At 35.3% G+C, this 17978-nt stretch overlaps 1 long non-coding RNA gene across 1 annotated transcript in view; it reads left to right on the plus strand.

Moving 5' to 3' along the window:
• LOC113916337 overlaps window positions 1-12187 on the plus strand; it is a 55350-nt gene extending 43163 nt beyond the window's left edge. The window contains exons 2-3 of the long non-coding RNA XR_003517911.1: window positions 2037-2100; window positions 12062-12187. This is a non-coding gene — a long non-coding RNA (uncharacterized LOC113916337). The remainder of the gene's footprint in view (window positions 1-2036; window positions 2101-12061) is intronic.
• The last annotated feature ends 5791 nt before the right edge of the window (window positions 12188-17978 follow it).

Genomic DNA, 17978 nt, shown 5'->3' on the forward strand with positions numbered 1-17978 from the left:
CTACTCTACCTTCCTTCCGCCAGAGGTTACTCTATCTCTGAAATGGTGGGGCAATATGACTTTAGGAATGAATAAGCTACAGCAATGCTGTATTAATTCCCCACTGCTACTGAAACAACTTACTTTGTAGCTTAAAACAACAACAATAACAAAAGTGTATTATATTATAGTTCTGGAGGTCAGAAAACTAAAATAGGTGTCATGGGGTCAACATCAAGGTTTTGACAGGCATGAGTCCCTTCCAGTGCCTCTAGGAGAGAATCTGTTTCCTTGACTCTTCCAGTTTCTAGAAACCACCTCCATCTCTTAGCTCATGGCCCCTTCCTCCATACAAAGTACATCACTCCACTCTGCTTCCTTCGTCACAAATCTTCTCTCTCTGACTCTCTTAGCTCCCTCTTAACAAGACCCTGATAATTACATTGGACCCATACAGAAAATCTAGGATAATGCCCCCATCCCAAGAGCCTTAATTTAGTCAACTGTTAAATCCCTTTTGTCATGTAAGGTAACGTGGTGACAGGTTCTGGGGGATTAGGGAATGACATCTTTGTGGAGAGTGGGGGTTGACAGTAGTCTTTTTTTCTTCTTTTTTTTTTTAAGATTATTTATTTATTTATTTGACAGAGAGAGACACAGCGAGTGAGGGGACACAAGCAGGGGGCAGTGGGAGAGGGAGAAGCAGGCTTCCCGCCGAGCCGGGAGCCTGATGCGGGGCTTGATCCCAGGACCCTGGGATCATGATCCAAGCCGAAGGCAGATGCCCAACGACTGAGACACCCAGACGCCCTCATCTTTTTTTTAAATAATTCATTGGAATTCATTTTATTTGGTAATTTAGCCTATAAATGATTTATTTCGAACAAACATATATTTTGTTCCTGCTATATTACTCACTGAGATTTTTGCTGGAAAGTATTACTTTTATTTTTATTTTAACATTTTCTTTTAATTATTAATTAGACAAAAATGAAATTTTCTTCAAATACTTTTAACAGTTAGATGTATTTTCCTTTAAAGTAAACTAGTTAATGAACTGGTTAGTGAGCAGTATGTAAATAATAAAGTATATTACATTTCCAAATTTAACACTTAGTAAAATTTTGCTTCACAAATTCACTTTTTAGATTGATAGTAAATATATACAACTTAGAATCCATATTCAGACAAATGCATTTTCTTTCCTCAAAATAAAGGCTTAAAAAGTGCTATATAAAAGTTTTAGATATAAAGGCACTGTCTACGTCTGCATCATCTGGCTAATGTATGGTAGGGGTCTAACTGCCAATGAACATTTCACACGTAATAGCTTCGGACACAGGGAACCCTGAAAGTTCTGGTTTTTCCTTCACTACCACAAGTCTCTGATAACTGAGGAAAAATATCAAAATAATTATTATGTGATGAAATGACTTCCATGAACTAACTACGGCCCACCTTTTTAATCTTATCTTTTGCTTTCTTTGTTTCATTTGCAACAGAATTTTTTCAGGACTTGAAAATCACTAAACGGTTTCCCCTCTCAGTGCCTTCACATAGGACTTTCTGTGTGCCTAAAATGATGACCCAAACTCACTTTTTTTAATAGAATGTTTAATGTTTTATGAGTCTCAAATTATTTGCATGTGTCTGACCTTGTGTCATCTGTAAAAGGTGGAGTGGGGAGATTTTTGGGACACCTAGCAAGTTGCCATTTCTATGCACACATACGTACATGCATATATGCATAACTCATGACAGGAATGAGTTCCTTCTGGGGGCTCTTGGGGATAATCCGTTTCCTTGACTTTTCCAGTTTCTAAGGTCCACCTTCTTTATTAAATAAATAAATTAATAAATGCAGCAAAATGTTCTTGTGGAAAACTTTGGGCTTCTTTTAAACTTACAAAAAATAAAAAATAAAATAAAACGCATGAATGTGTGATATATATAAAACTTCCAAACAATGTAAACATGTTTTAATAAAATGTGTAACATCCCCATCAGTTCCTCCAATTTTAGCTCTACCTTAATAATTTGGTTTGTTTTTTTTCCAGAATCTAATCATTATATAAATGGATATGCCAGGAGCAATTTCTGTTTCCATGAAGAATGTAGAAGGTAACTGCAAGCCATTGCAACAATTAGGGGGAAAAATCAAAATATAAAAAAATATAGTTTAGAAATATCAGATAGTTGTGGAAGCAAGGAGGACTGTATGAATTAAAATTCCAGAAAGATGGGGCACCTGGGTGGCTTAGTTGGTTAAATGTCTGCCTTCGGCTCAGGTCATGATCCCAGAGTTCTGGGATCGAGCCCCGCATCGGGCTCCCTGCTCCGCAGAGAGCCTGCTTCTCCCTCTCCCTGTGCTGTTCCCCCTGCTTGTGCTTTCTCTCTCTCTGTCAAATAAATAAATAAAATCTCTAAAAAAATAAAAATAAAAATAAAAATAATTCCAGAAAGGAAATATTTTTCAGGATATCACATATGTATTAAATCAAAGACTTTGCACTGTGTCTCTCCTCAGGAGAATATATGCATTTGGGACCCAAGGGGCGAAATCAGGAGTCACCTAGTTATCCCACTTATCGTTGGTGATTCTGTGCTTCCTGTCCCTGCAATTTTGGGTTGTGCAGGATTGGAGCTTTTGGTTACCAAAGGGAGACATATTCTTATCAGGAAACATGGGGAAGTTCTCTATGAACTACAAAGTATGACCGTTCCCAAGATACTTTGGACTCCTTGCGGCCAGGGAGTAGCCAGCTTGAATAGAAACTACCATGTGGTCAGGTGTAATTGACCCTAATGAACAGATAGTGGTTAGGTTGTTTTTAATGCAATGGGGCGAGGAAGAATATGTTTGGAAACCAGTGGGTCCCTCTTAGTTCTTCACTGATTCATTGTAACTGTGACTGGACATGAAAAGCAACCTTATCCTAAAAGGAATATAACTGCCAAAGACTTAAATCCCTCTGTAGTAGGGCTTTGTTCATTTTAATGAGTAAGTCATCAAAACCTACCAGTAGTATTTATTAATTATTTTTATTTCTACCAAAGTTTATATCTTTCGGTAGAGCTTAAAATATAATTCTGAGTTTCTAGTGTAAGATCAATAGTGTAAGATGATAAGAGTCAAATAATCAATGTTTGATGTATGAAACCTGTTCCTACCTTGATAACTACTCATCACTTAGCTCGTCTCTTTGTGAGGCCAACACCCCCTTGCTCCTGCATACCTTCATTTCGGCTTCTAAGAGGCACTGTGTGCAGAAAGTTACAAAATGAGTGTAGTTAATGAGATGTTATGAAAACTGAGCCCCAAACCTGGTTCTGAGCAGAGTGAGAGGTAAATCTAAAGAAAGGGCTGATCACATCAACTTCATTATCAAGCACAGAAGCATATTTGCTTAACGGCCGAGTTTTGCACTTACAAAGGATAAAAGAGCCTGTTTGGGGTAATTTATTTTGGAATTGCTCTGTCAAAAGCTAATTTCATTTTGGCTTTCTGAGGCCAATTTGGCTCCTACGTTTGTGTTTTGATAAAGGCACTAGAATAGTATTAAAATTCTAGCAACTCTATGGGGATTAGAAAACTTTCTTTAGGCGCAATTCTTGTCTTTGGAAAGTATGAATGATGAATAATAAATGATGGAAAATTTTTAAATGAATTCACTCAACAAACACTTACTGAGTGAATGCTGTGTGCCAGACACATGCTAGGTATAAATCATCTTCTGCTGCAGTAAGTGAGCCAGAGTGCAAAACTAATTAGCAGGAAACCATTGTTATTCAAAATGGCTATTTCATCTTTATGCAAGGGTTTCAAATTTTGTAAAATTTCAAACCACTTTATTACTGACTCATCTAGTAGTATGAATTCTAAGACCTCAAAATATAGTGGCTTGAAAAGATTTATTTATCTCTCACCCAATATACCAGGCAGGTATTCAGGACCTTCAGAGCAGCTTGATCCTATTAGGGAGCCAGGCTTCCTTTCATCTTTATTCTCCCATCAGTATAGGCTCTTGTCCAAAGTGGGAAAAAGAAAAGAGAGAAAGTAACTCATATCATTTGAAGAAGATTATTTAGAATTTGACCACATAATTTTTACTTATATCTCATTAATCACAATAGGACATTAGGTCACACATAATGAAGGGGAGCACATAGTGTTTAGTTGGATGGTCATGTAAATCCCTCTTCCCACACATACAATAACCTGATCTCTAATCCAATAATGGCAACACAGAACCTATCCACATCGTGTAATTTTATCCAAGGTAAAATTACATGATGTCTTCATGATAAGCAATCATCTCTGGAAGGTTTTTTACCCAAATACTAAACTAAATTCTCCCCCACATAAAATATAAATCAGAATAGGGTCATGATCACTACCTTGATAACTCCATTTGGAAAATGAAAGCATAGGAAACAAGCATCCTTTGTTCCAAACAATTGCCAATACATATTAGGAACGAACGTGAAAAGTCTCTGTGCTGGTTTTCAAGGAATTCCCCTGGGTCAGTTTATGTGGCAGTTCTGGGTGGAAGTTTCGCAGATTCTTCTTTGCTCGTTTTACTCTGAGGCTGCATCTGGGATAGTGATGAGAAAGGGCAAATTATATCCTTGAGAGCTACCCAACATTTTCGCCTGATTCCTGTGGGATATGCTTCACAGGCTTTGCAGGCCAGGTAATTATGGTTTGTTGGTTCATTTATTTCTGCAACGCTGTTCCTGCAACATAGATAGGAAAATTCCAGTTTACTTGTTTCTGATAAGTTCCACATGCAAGTGGCAACATCAAAGACTCTATCTTTAAATAGCTAGTTCGTTTCTTTTGATCTCTGAAACTTTTTTATTTTTTCATTTAAAAACTTTGACTAGCCTCAGAACTCTGCCAACCCTCTTTGTCAACATAACAACATAATGACAGCAGGGATTTAAAGTGAGAGTTAAAGATGAGACACTACTCTGGATGAATAGCATAGAAAGAGGGTCTCCCTAGGTGCTGCAGCACTCCCACAGGCATTGACACAGTGCCTTTGTAAAAAGTAAAAGCTACTCCCTCTATGTGCTGCCAACTTTGTTGCATGTTGAATGGAGCCAAAGCTAGATTTCAACCCCAACCCACCCTCTTCACTGGTAGCATTTTGCAGTGAATCATTCAGCTGCACAGACCAATCTTGCATTAAGGTCGTTTGGAACCATAGGTTAGAGTTGCTGGAAAAAAAAAAAAAGTCTTTAATTCAATACCAGCAGCTGGACTGACTGAGGAGATAGAGAAAATCCTAGGGACACAGTGTTATCTCCTGCCTCTTTAGGGTAGAGCCACCTTTTGGAAAAATAATCTAAGTTCTTTTCTAGTAGAACATTACTAAAAGTAACAAGAACAAAATATTTTGCATGTTTTCAACCATTTTTGCTGAAAGAGGAAGCTCTGTTGGTATATGGTTGACCTTCTAAAAGATCCCCTGGTGACATTTTTACTGTGACTTTTCAGAGGTTACCAACTCCAACAGCAATAGCTGTGTCCTCGCTCAGCCCTCTCCCTGTTACAGTAGGACAAGACCACATGGTTTTTATTTTTTTGTCTAGAATTTTCCTACATCTTTCTACTAAATTCATTATTAGTTGAAATATGAGCTAGGCTATTTGCATAAAGGACAACAAAACACAGTGACTGGAACAGTCTATATATTTGTTTCATTCCTACATGGTAGTCATACTAAATGGAAAAACGCCGGCATGAAAGTTTGATGATGTTGGGAAGGCAGACCATCTGTAGAATGGGTTACAGTTCCACTTGGTGAAGGTTAACTGAGCACAACACCTGTATTGCAATCCACACACAGAGGAAAGAGAAGGTGCTTTCTTTCTAACGGCACTTTCCAGAACTTATAGACATCTCTTCTGCTCTAACACAAGAAGGCTAGAAATTATACTCTGTGATGGGCATTTGTGTACCCTGTTAAAAATAATCTTGCTAAGAATAAAGAAGAACAGATATTGGCGGAAATTACTAGCAGCCTCTTTCAAGGTATGGATACAGTTTTGAATGTTTATTCTGGACATTTACGAAAACACAATTAAGAAGCTAAATACGAGCTCATTTTTAAGCTAAATAGGTTCTATCAGCAGAATATATTAAGATCACAAAACCTATAACAAAGCGCTAATAACGTTCCTTTCTTCAAACATTTCCAATCCAAATTCAGAGAGTAAAAGGTCATATACCACCTGAGGTGACAGGTTAGGATACCTGTGTGTAAAAAATACATGCTAAGTTTTTTTTTGCTAAGATTTATTGAAGTAAATGAGATGGTATGCCTGTAATTGATGGTATGTCTCTAAGCAAACTTCCCTTTACACTCCTTCATCATGTCCCCTTTTGTAACACTCTCTCAAACAACTGATTTTCTGATTAATGCCCCATAAATTCAAAGTTGTTGTTATGTCTAATTTGGGTTCTGGCAAGAAAGTGTATAGGACACAATTACATTGAACATACCAGTGATATATTATCTTCTGCTATCATTGAACACAAATTTGAGAAAATATTAAAACATTCATAATAAAAACTAAATCTTCTGTTTCCACTTTTTTCACAAAAACAAATTTCTAAGTGCTTAAGCTTATAATAGATCATGTACTGTATCTTCAAAGAAATATTGCTACTGCTTGATTAAACCAAAACAAATTATAGATGTCTGCACTTACCAAATCTTGAAACTGATTATTTTTATTTGCTACAATCAGCAAATCAGCTCAAAATATTTCACAAGAGACTGCAGGTTAGTTTCTTCTCTATCTGAATAAGAAATATGGGGAAATCAAAGGCAACTTAAATTTTTTGGAGGTTAGCACTATCCTGAAACAGGTATGGATTGAAGAGTGAAGTGGAGTGGACAGTATATTGATCTGTGTTATGAATATGTAACAACACCTTTTTTATTATATTATTGACTGGTAATTACAATTTTGGATCAAAAAATTCAGCTTTCATTCTTTAGTATAATATAAGGGAATTAAATGAGCTAACATGGAAAATTTAGAACAGTGCTAGGCACTTAGAAAACAGTTTAAAATGTCAGTCTTTCTGTGTATCTTATTCATAAAAGTTGTACTATGAATGTTTGTGGAATATAAATAGAATACTTCATATACCTCATACCTCATATAAAGATAGTATCAGTCTGCATTTTGTCCTTTTTTGCCATAAATTACTCCTAATGTCAATTTCAATTAATAGCTTATAATTTGTCTTACAAAAATGTTTTTATTTACTCAATTCGAAGAATAAAATCTACTTTACTATTTTTGTCCTATTTCAACTTCTTTTACTTTATCTTATATACTTATTGAACCACAAGAGTAATTTTTTATTTGGATATGTTCTTATTCAAAATGTATTATGTACTTTTTAAAAGTCATCTTTATTTGTGAGGATCCATGTAACACAGAATAATTAATAGCACACACTCTGGGACACCTGGGTGACTCAGTCATTAAGCATCTGCCTTCGGCTCAGATCATGATCCCAGGGTTCTGGGATGGAGCCCAGCATTGGGCTCCCTGCTCCTCGGGAAGCCTGCTTCTCCCTCTCCCACTCCACTTCCTGCTTGTGTTCCCTCTCTCGCTGTGTCTCTCTCTGTCAAATAAATAAATAAATAAATAAATAAATAAATAAATAAAATCTTAAAAAAAAAAAGATAGCACATACTCTGAAGCCTAGCTGTCTCAGTCGGCCACTCACACACGGGGTGACAACATTTCTGTTCACAAGTTTCAAAAGAAGAGCTGATTTACTCAGTTTTCCATTTAAATCTCATATATATCAAACATAGGTTAATGTATCCATGATTTTACTTATCAATGGCTACTTTGGGAAAAACGTAAAATTTGGAATATAAAATGTTTGACTCACCAAGACTCAGGACCAGGATCACTTCAGATAAGTGATCGGTTTTTGATGTACAGTAAGCCCTCATCGAATCCCAACCAAGTTTTAATGACAATTCTAGGTACTAATATCGTCTCAAATAAAGCATGCCTTCTTTAATTTTTAAAATTTGTATACTCTTTATATTTAGTTACTGAAGAAAATAAAATGTTCAGAGGTTTCACATAAAAAGCCTCCTTAAATGAGCTTGGGAAAAGATGCTGTGAAAGAGACCATCTGACTCAAACTGTTGCTTCAATCAACGATTAAATTGTATAATTACTTTGAATAAGTAGAACCAGAGGAAAAGACACAAGCAAGAGAGTATATTATTCATTTCAAAGGAAGATATTTAGTAACAGAAAATTATCTTGTAGTACAAGCTCCAGATTAATAACTTTTGAAATAAATTTATGAATCAAAGTTATAGAAGTTAAAACCTCCCTAAGAAAAATCATGTAATTTTCACTAATGTATTTTACATTAGGATTACAGTTATGGTATGATATAGAGCATTCGATACTATTTTCATGAGGGAGGCAGAATCATAGCCCTCCAAAGTCCCCCACTTCCTAATGCCTGAAGCTAGAAATATGTTACCTTACCTGACAAGAGGGACTCTGTAGACATGATTAAGGATCTTGAATTGGGGAGATTATACTGGATTATCTATGGGGGCCCAGTATAATCACAAGTGTCTTTATAAGTGTAAGAGAGAGACAGCAAGTCAGAGACAGAGACATGACCATGGAGGCAGGGGGTGGAGTGACGTATCTGTGAAGGCCATGAGCCAAGGAGTGTAAGTGACCTGTAGACGCTGGAAATCACAAGGACACAGATTCTTCCCTGAAGCCTTGAGAAAAAAAACACAGTCCTGCGGATATCTGATTTTAACGCAGTGAAACCCACTTTAGATTCCAAACCCCTAGAAGTATACATTTGTATTGTTTTAAGCCACTAAGTGTGTGGTAGTTTTTTCCAACAGCGCTAAGAATCTAACATATCTGACAAGTTTAAGGAATTTGAGAAGCCTAGGTTAAAATTTAGGGAATACTATCAATCTTTATACTTATTTTCCTCAACTGTGCAATGGGCATGGCAGTGCCATCTCTTATCTACCTCACAATATCATGTAAATATAACATCAATAATTGAAATAATGCATTATTTATTCTATAGTTTAAATCACTTGCTTCCATAATGCATTCAGCCAACAAGTGCTTATCAAGTGTGATTTATATGTCCTTCGCACTGGAGATAAAGCGACAAACAATGAAAAAACCCTGTGCCTATGAAATATACATTCCGCTGGTGGGAAGGTAGATAAAATACAAGTAAATAGAATACATAATATATCAGATAATGATCAGCAGATGGGAGAAAAAAAGAAGCATGGAAAGGATATCTAAAAGGAGGATTGCAGTTTAGAGTAGCCTGGAAAGTCTCAGTGATGGGATATTTGGGTAAAGACCTGAATGACATAACAGGGAATGAATCTCATACAGATCTGAGGGAAAGTGCTCCAGTCTGTTCATCCCGACACTGAGCCTGGATGTTGGGAGGCTAATGTGTGTGAATGGAACATAGGAAGACAGGCATTGGGTAGCAGGCACTGAGTGTGAAGTCAAATAGGAAGGAATTAGAGGTGGGGCAGATTATTGAGAGCCCTCTTTAATTAGGTCTTTGGTTTTAGCCAAGAAAGAAGAGATGTCTTCGGGGGTTTTGAACAGAAGAGTAACATGATTGAAATTAAGTTTTTTTAAAGATTCCCTCCAGCTGTTGTGTTAAGAAAAGATACAGAGTTGGGTGGAGAGAAGGTAAAAGAATATTGCAAAAAATCCAGATCATTGATATTGGTGGTTTGGATCAAGGTGGTACGACCAGAGGCAGTGAGATGTAGTTCAAGTTTAAATACATTTTGAAGGTTGAGCTGATGCAATTTGCTGATGTAATGGATGTGATGTATCAAGGGAGAAAGGAGTTAAGAATAGTTTCAAAGCTTCTAGATTGAGTAGCTGGATTGACGGTGTTGCCCCCAACTCAAACAGGCAAGACTGAAGGAAGGGTAGTTGAGGAAAAGCAAGTGTTTTGTTTTAGATGAGTTAAGTTAAAAATGCCTGGTGGCTCTCCTGGTATGGATGTTTTGACGGCATTTGCATGTGGCAGTCTGGGCTTTATTGATGTAGTTCAGATTGGAAACAAAAATCCTCATGCATAAATAATTTATTTCTTACAACTTTATCAGGTTTTCTAGAAAGTTTTTAATGCAGCAATACCTTTAATTTGCACACTAATTTGGTGACTCACTATTTAGAAAAACTAAATGGAGCCAGTATTTCTCTTTCTACATAAATTATGTGAAAGCGCGAAAGTAAATGAACTCTGTACAAATAAGAAAATCATATTAACTTATATTAATCATTCATGAAAATCTTTCATATTGAACTTTGGAAAATACATATGGATTTCAACATTTCAGGCAAAATGAAACAGAAAGTAAAAGACACTCAAGATGTAGATTATTCACTGAGGGTTGCAGAAGTGAAGGGGGGGTGGGAAGGATGGGGGGCTGGGTGATGGACATTGGGGAGGGTATGTGTTATGGTGAGAGCTGTGATTTGTGTAAGACTGATGAATCACAGACCTGTACCTCTGAAACAAATAATACATTATATGTTAATAAAAAAAATAAAGGTGTATTTAGCACAACTAAAAAAATGTAGATTATTCATCTGAGGATGATTTTTTTAGTATTTTCTTAATTAAACTATATAAATTATCTCCTTATTTAACTCCATTTTCCTTTTTTAAATATAAAATCCTCTTTATTGTATTTATGTAATTTGAGGTTCAGAAACACTCTGAAAACCTGCTTCTTCACATTAAAGACTGAATTTTGATATATATGAAGATTATATCTCCACAACCATTCTGGACAGTTTCTTTAGGTCTACAAAAAAAGGGAGGGGAGAGAAGAGGACTTCACTGAATTATTATTTTTTTATTTACTTTAATATATTATATTGCTTGACAAGGATAAAAAGGAAATTCATATGCTTCCTTTGTTTTCATAGCTGTAAAAATTCACAGAACAAAATTTAATCCTTAACTAAGAAGAATGTTTCAAAGAAAAAGAGATCTGTGCTGTGGTCCAAAAGACAAACTTGAGACAGAAGTCTACTTGAAAATATTATACTGATGAATCATTGAACATTATATCCAAAACCAGTGATGTACTATACCTTGGCTAATTGAATTTAAATAAATAAAATAATAATAATAATTTAAAAAATGCTTGGAGACTAGGTATAGATACTATTACCTCTTTATTCTTCTTTCTAAGATCTTCAGTCAAATTTAGAGTTCTTTCTAATAGTTTGTGGATTTTTTCCCCCTTTTGGTGGGTGTTGGGGATGTAATATTGGTTGGGGGAGATAGGGATGCAAAGAGTTAAGACTGCCCTCAAGTATAACATGGAGCAGAAGTAGAGGTTGTTCTCAAAAGACTGGTGACATATGTCTGTAAGTAAAAGGTTAATAATAATAATATGAATAGGAGCACTGCTGTGATGGAAAAGGTGGGTTGAGAGTGAATAGAAAGGGAAATTAAACCTGATTTCACATGTCCGGATGATCTAGGGAAGTGATAGAATTAGAATTAGTTGAGATGTAGGTCAGAAAGAGCTGGAGACGTGGGGTGGTCTAGGAGACAGTGATTATGTGTGAGCAGCAAGAGTTAGAGCAGCGGGTTCAGGATCCTCAAGTGGGATGGGGGAGTAGTGGACAGGCAGCAAAGGCACTTAAGGATTGTCTGAATCCATAGGGTTTGCAGTTCAGCCTGAGGGCAATGAAGAGCCCTAGAAAGTCTACCCTGTAGTAGAAATTTGGTAGAAACCTAAGTGGTGGCAATAAAATGGTAAGCAAAGCAGATACAGTCTATGCTTTCATAAGGTTTAAATCCCCCTGGATGCAAAAGACATCAACCTATTAATAAAAATAAAAATAAAAATAAAATGGCATCCCCTCCCTCTTTTTTTTTGTTCGTTTGTTTCTGTGTTTTTTGGTAGCTCTAAAGAAAATGTCTAGAATGACTATAAGGATACAATCCCCACTTACCTTACAACTTGGTCTTAACAAACAGGTTTTCAGAGTGATTAGATGATCGCCCTGGAAAGCAAATCAATGTTTTAAGAAAGAGCAACTCGGAAGAGCCAAGCCTGGTAGCAGGAAGACAGAAGGCTACTGCCGTCCACTAAGTAACCACTGGGTGAATTTCTACTTTCTCTTACTTCACCCACACTGTTTATTCATTGTAAATGCACATTTCTCATCCTGGTATTAATCCATCCTACTAATTCATCTTAAGCATCTACCCTCTAATAGAAGCTGAGCTAAGTGTCAAAGATATAACAGTATGTAAAGAAAATACATCCATTCTTTGGTGAAGCGTAAACTCCCTTGGGTGCAAAAACCATTGCACTATGAATGACGTGGATCAGTGTATTACTTGGCTATGTGATTACTGAAGAAATGAAAGTAGAGCAACCAAGATATCATAATAAAGTATAATCCTGCCTAGTCTGGATTTGCTCACAATTCTGAACTGTTTTTAAATTTATGAAATTTTAGAAGTATCAAGAGATCCATTTTCCTATGACCAGTTAACATTTGAGTACATATCTCCCTCAAGAAAGTAATTGACAGAGAGAGAAAGGGATGGGGTGGGGTTGCGGGGAGAGATCCACTACATCTTATAAATGCGGGGCTCTGAGTAATACAAATATTGCTATCTTTTACACTAACTTTAAAATATAGGCCTGTTAACTCCAGATAACTAAGTCAGTCATATTTGCTAAGGAAGTCGTCTCTTTTTGTACCTTTAAGTTAACAGATGGTTTTTACACATTTTAGTTACTTTTCAGTCTTGACCTCTTAGAGAAATGATTTAAATATTGTTAACTTAAGGAGAGGTGGGGGGGTGAGGGGAGGTGAGCTAAATGAGTGGCGGGGATGGAGGAGGGCACTTGTGATGAGCCCTGGGTGTTGTATGTAAGTGACGAATCACTAAATTCTACTCCTGAAACCAATATTACACTATATGTTAACTAACTAGAATTTAAATAAAAACTTGAAACAAACACAAAAATAGATACTGTAACTGAAGCTCCAGCAATCAATTATTCATATATAACAGAAAATAGCCACTATTCTAAAGTATTGTAGTTTGAGTCACTTTTGAGTTGAAAAAAATTTTTTAAATATCTGTTATTCTAGGTTTTTTTCTTTTTTTAAATCGAGTTTTAAGCTTAAATTATCAGATGTGCTACTAAAATATTCACGTAACTATAATGATTGCAAACTTCTACAGGCCTAGGGACATATGAATGTTCACCAAGTGTTCTTGGCCTTTGTGTTAGTATCTTCATTTGCAAGAGAATCAAAAAGAATTACTGACCTCTGCACATGAATGTAGAAAAACACTGATAAACCGTTCTTATTTACATATTGTATTAAATCAGGAAGAGATTGATTTCTTCCCTTTTTTCATCATTTCTTCCCTTTTTTCAAAAAGGATAAATTCAGAGAGAATATTCTTGGGATTCTAAAAATACATTGCTCTTAATCTCCTGATAAGGATGTGAATTTTGAATCCTCCAAATGACTCCAATTAATTTTCCCCACACAATTAAAGAGTTAACTAAAACTAATGCATCATCTTGAGATAGTGATCCCTTCTTAAATCTATATGTGTACCTATTATTCATTATCCAATGTTTTAGGTACTTTTGATTTGAAAAGAATAAATTAATATAACAAATAATTAAAAGCTTATTGGATTACACAAAGGTGACTTGTTATTTCTGATGAATATGGTTTATTATTTGACAAATTTTGTTTTGCAAATATACAAATGATTTCTCTACTTATGTACAAATGATGAAAATTCTGTGTCCTAGAAATTAGTTTACATTCAATGATCATATTCCTCAAAATTAAACCAACTAACCATAGCAATATTCTGACCCAATTCAACAGACCATGGAAATATTCTGACCCAATTACAAACTGCTAAATTGGATTTTTCTTTTTTTATAAGCCTCCGCCAAATATCAACTTCAGGTGACTTACTTCTCCCATTAACCTAGCCAAACCTAAATAATTTAGCAATTCCTCATGCCTGTTTTACGTTTTTACATCCCTTACAAGTGCTCAGAGAATTAGAATTCTCTAAATGACTCAGAAGCAAATAAAATGAACATGTCAAGATTATGAGCCAAGAATGATGCCTAAAACATAGTTTTAAAAAATATGGGTTGGTCGCATAGGTGAACAAACATCCTTATGAAAGAATGCACAGTGATCATTGTGTTTAGATATGACATTTCACACTTCATTTGTATAATATATAGCATGTTAACAGTGACAACAAATCTCTATTTGCAAAATAGTGAAGATAACTATCTAAAGTGGCAAAGAAGAGTGATACTCAGCATCATGAAATGTACAACTTCCATGGGTGCTCAGAGATACACTTACTCTGGCATAACAAATATCATACTGCTTTTCTGATAGCAATAATGATACCATAGTATTTTTTAATTGAAGCATACTACATAATTTAAAAATCACCAGGGCATGGCAGTGTAAACAATTGAACTACACAGAGTTTCAATGAATTTATTTTTACATTGTTTTATACCATGCAACATTCTGAATCAGGACATTATGTATTCTAGGGCTCAAGCGATTTTTGAAATAGATAGTATCATGAATAGAAAGCTTGTCATTAGTTATACTGGATTTCAAAAAAAATTAAGTCTGGTGGCTAAGGGTAATTAGACTAATAAAAATTTTTGAAGATGGGTCTCCTAGAGTTAATTTTCATAGTGAATCCACAAAGGTCAGGATCCAGAGACCCAAATTCTTGCTGCTCCTAAGATATTTAGATATTCTATGATAAGTCAGCAGAATTAATGTTATGATCCAATGTTTGATTCACCTTAGCTTTTATTGTTCTTAGCCACGTCTTCCTATTTTTTTCCTTTGTGCCAATGTTCTTCCCATTAAATTTATTTTCCATTATGAGGCTGTTAGACAACTTTGGCAGTGTGATTAGGAAATTCAGTTATGTTGCTTCAGTTCTGTTTATGTTCACAACCACAAAGTTGCCCTGAAGAGCATCTCATCAATTCATATAATAAATCGTTATAAGATAAATCTGAATAAAGACTATGGAATCAAGTGAAGTACAGACTAAAGATGATTTACCTTATATTGCTACTTTCTTATCTGTTGTTCAAGTGTCCTGTGTGTGCCAGATGAAAAATGCAACAGAAACAAGTAATTATTTGGCAGGAAGGAAGTTGAAAAAAAGAAGTTGAATGCAGGTGTTCTCTCTATACATACTCTTTATCAACAAGCTGAATTTTCTCTTTTATAGCCTCTTATCCACTCCTTTAGAACGATCTAGATTTATTATAACTGATTTTCTTTGATGCTTTTAAAGAAATCTCAAGTGTGAGCACTTTACCCAGAGGGCACCAATTAAGCCTTTGTGAAATGGCAAGCAAGAAGAAAGTGTAGGAAAAATTCACCTTAAGTAAAAAAACACATTTTATTCACAGAAATTTTAAAATGTAGGTAAAGCCCTCAGAATAGATGATAAAATTGAATCATAGTTTGAATATGAATCACATATTTTATAATATAATTCTGAAACTTCATCATATTAAAGCAAAAAACAGCTGTGATAAATTATATTCAAGACATATAACTCAAGAAAAAGGTTTGGCCAAGAAATATACTAGATTTGGTAATAATAATAATAATGTCAATATTAACTAAAAAGTTTAAGGAACTCCGAAATGTATAGATTTCATACAATTGCAGCATAGTCTGCAGACGTCTTATGACACTATAGTCATTATATTGGTTATATAAGTATTGTTTAAGTAGAGTTGAAATTCATTGCCAGTGGAAAATTTCAACAAATAGTGACAAATTATCATGATTACTAATTTGAGAAAGATAAAATACTTGGAATCAGTTGGACCTTTCCTTCCACACCTCTCAGAGAATAATTATGAAAATAAAACAATTTATACATGGCAAGTTATCGTGCATCATGAACGGTCCTTTCTCCTTGTTTCTTCTCTCATCATCCCATGCTTAGTATAATTAGGCATGACTCTCACATCACAGTCTCATATTACTCTCTAGGTACAGAATCTGAGGCAGGAATAGTTCAAATGTATTTAAAAATGTGGTAGGAAGACAAAGTTTCTCAAGCTATGAAATCTCCAAACATAAATTTTAAAAGCTGAGCAATATATTAAAACTCTTCAGGGCCACCTGGGTGGTGCAGTTAGTTAAATACTGGCCTCTTGTATTCAGCTCAGGTCATGGTCTCAGGGTCCTGGGATTAAGCCCCATACTGGGCTCTACCCTCAGCACAGAGTCTGCTTGAGATTCTTTCTCCCTCTCCTCTGCCCCTTCTGCTCATGTTCTCTCTCTCTCTCTAAAATAAATCAATAAATCTTAAAAAAAAAAAAAACGCCAAAACTCTCTTGACAATTACATTAGGGCATTTAGAAGAAAGAGCTGAGCAGTTCTGTGGAGGCTGCTGATAGAAGGTGGTCCTGTGCAGTCAGAGTCACCTCCGAGGTCCTTGGAGGAGAATGCAGCAGTGATCCAGGGAGAAACATCAGGGATTAACCTCAGCAACAGTGTGCACATGGAGAAGAGGAGAAATGGAGAGAGAATTCAAATATTAAAATTACAGTTTCTCCTCCCCTACCAAAAAAAAGTTTTAATTTTTTTCTAACATAGGGGCAAAGGAGAATAAAATGTCAAAGATAATCTCAGGTTTATGGTATTGACATCTATGTAAAATATATATATTTAAAGATACAAGGGATTTTATGTAACTAGGGATTACCAAAGGGAAGCTAGGTACTGTGAAATCTAAACTCAGCAGGCGTATTTGATTTTGATTGATGATTTCATGCCATCATATTCATGAAGGCATTTACAATTTTGTCTAAGGGGAATGTACAAAACTTAAGAACGAAAAAATCATAAGAGGCAATAGATCTTCAATATCCAAAAAGGTGAACAAAGAAGAATAAAACCATTAAGAAGATTAAGGAAAAAATTTTTTCCAAGGGACATGATCGAAGGCCAAGTAAATATTTGTTGATATATATCTCAGTGTTGCAGAAGAGAAAACGCTATCAACAGATGGCAACTCTCAATTATTTTACCACTGTCTAAAAATGTCCCTTTATACACATCCTTCTGGTCTTACATCACATCTCAGTGTAATCTGTAATCTTCTTCCTGCCTCAGACTAATGATTGACCTTGTATTTCTTTAGGAACATCATAAATGGGCAAACAGAGAATAGTGATTTTAAGGCAAGGGAGAAAAACACCTTCTATTCATGATGATATTGATATTCTAAAACATACAAAGGAAGCAAATATTTAAAAAGAGAGCCACCAAATTAAAATACTATGGACAAAATCCATTCAATAAAATTAAGTAATAGAAAATAGAAAATATTTTGTCCGTTTTTGAAAGTCGTAAAACAATAACAAGTAAATTGAACTAATGAGTGAAGATGAAACATGACCAAATATATATCCTAAAAACCAAATCTGCAGCCATAAACACAAACAACTCTTTCCATGGGTAAATCCTAGAACAGAGACCCAGAAAGAATTAGCGCATTATAACTGACCACTGTTAAATCCACTTAGAATACAACACAGAGAAACACAGAGTTGAAAAATGCAAGAAAGATATTGAGAGACCTGGTGGATATATTAAGTACGAAGTTACAAGGGGTAAGAGTTTCATGACTGTAGAATGGAAGAAACAGAAGGAAGGAAAATTCAAAACAGACAGATGCTAGAAGTTTTCCATCACAAAGGCAGCAAGTGCAGATCATGGGTGTCTGAATTCCTTTGCCAACCTAGTTATGGTCTGAGGGATGGAAGTCTGTTATAAATGGTATCCTTCCCTTCTTACCAGATATTAAACATTTAAGAAATAAT

The sequence above is a fragment of the Zalophus californianus genome, chromosome 1 (assembly GCF_009762305.2).
Source record: "Zalophus californianus isolate mZalCal1 chromosome 1, mZalCal1.pri.v2, whole genome shotgun sequence".
In the NCBI taxonomy this organism is placed as follows: Eukaryota; Metazoa; Chordata; class Mammalia; order Carnivora; family Otariidae; genus Zalophus; species Zalophus californianus.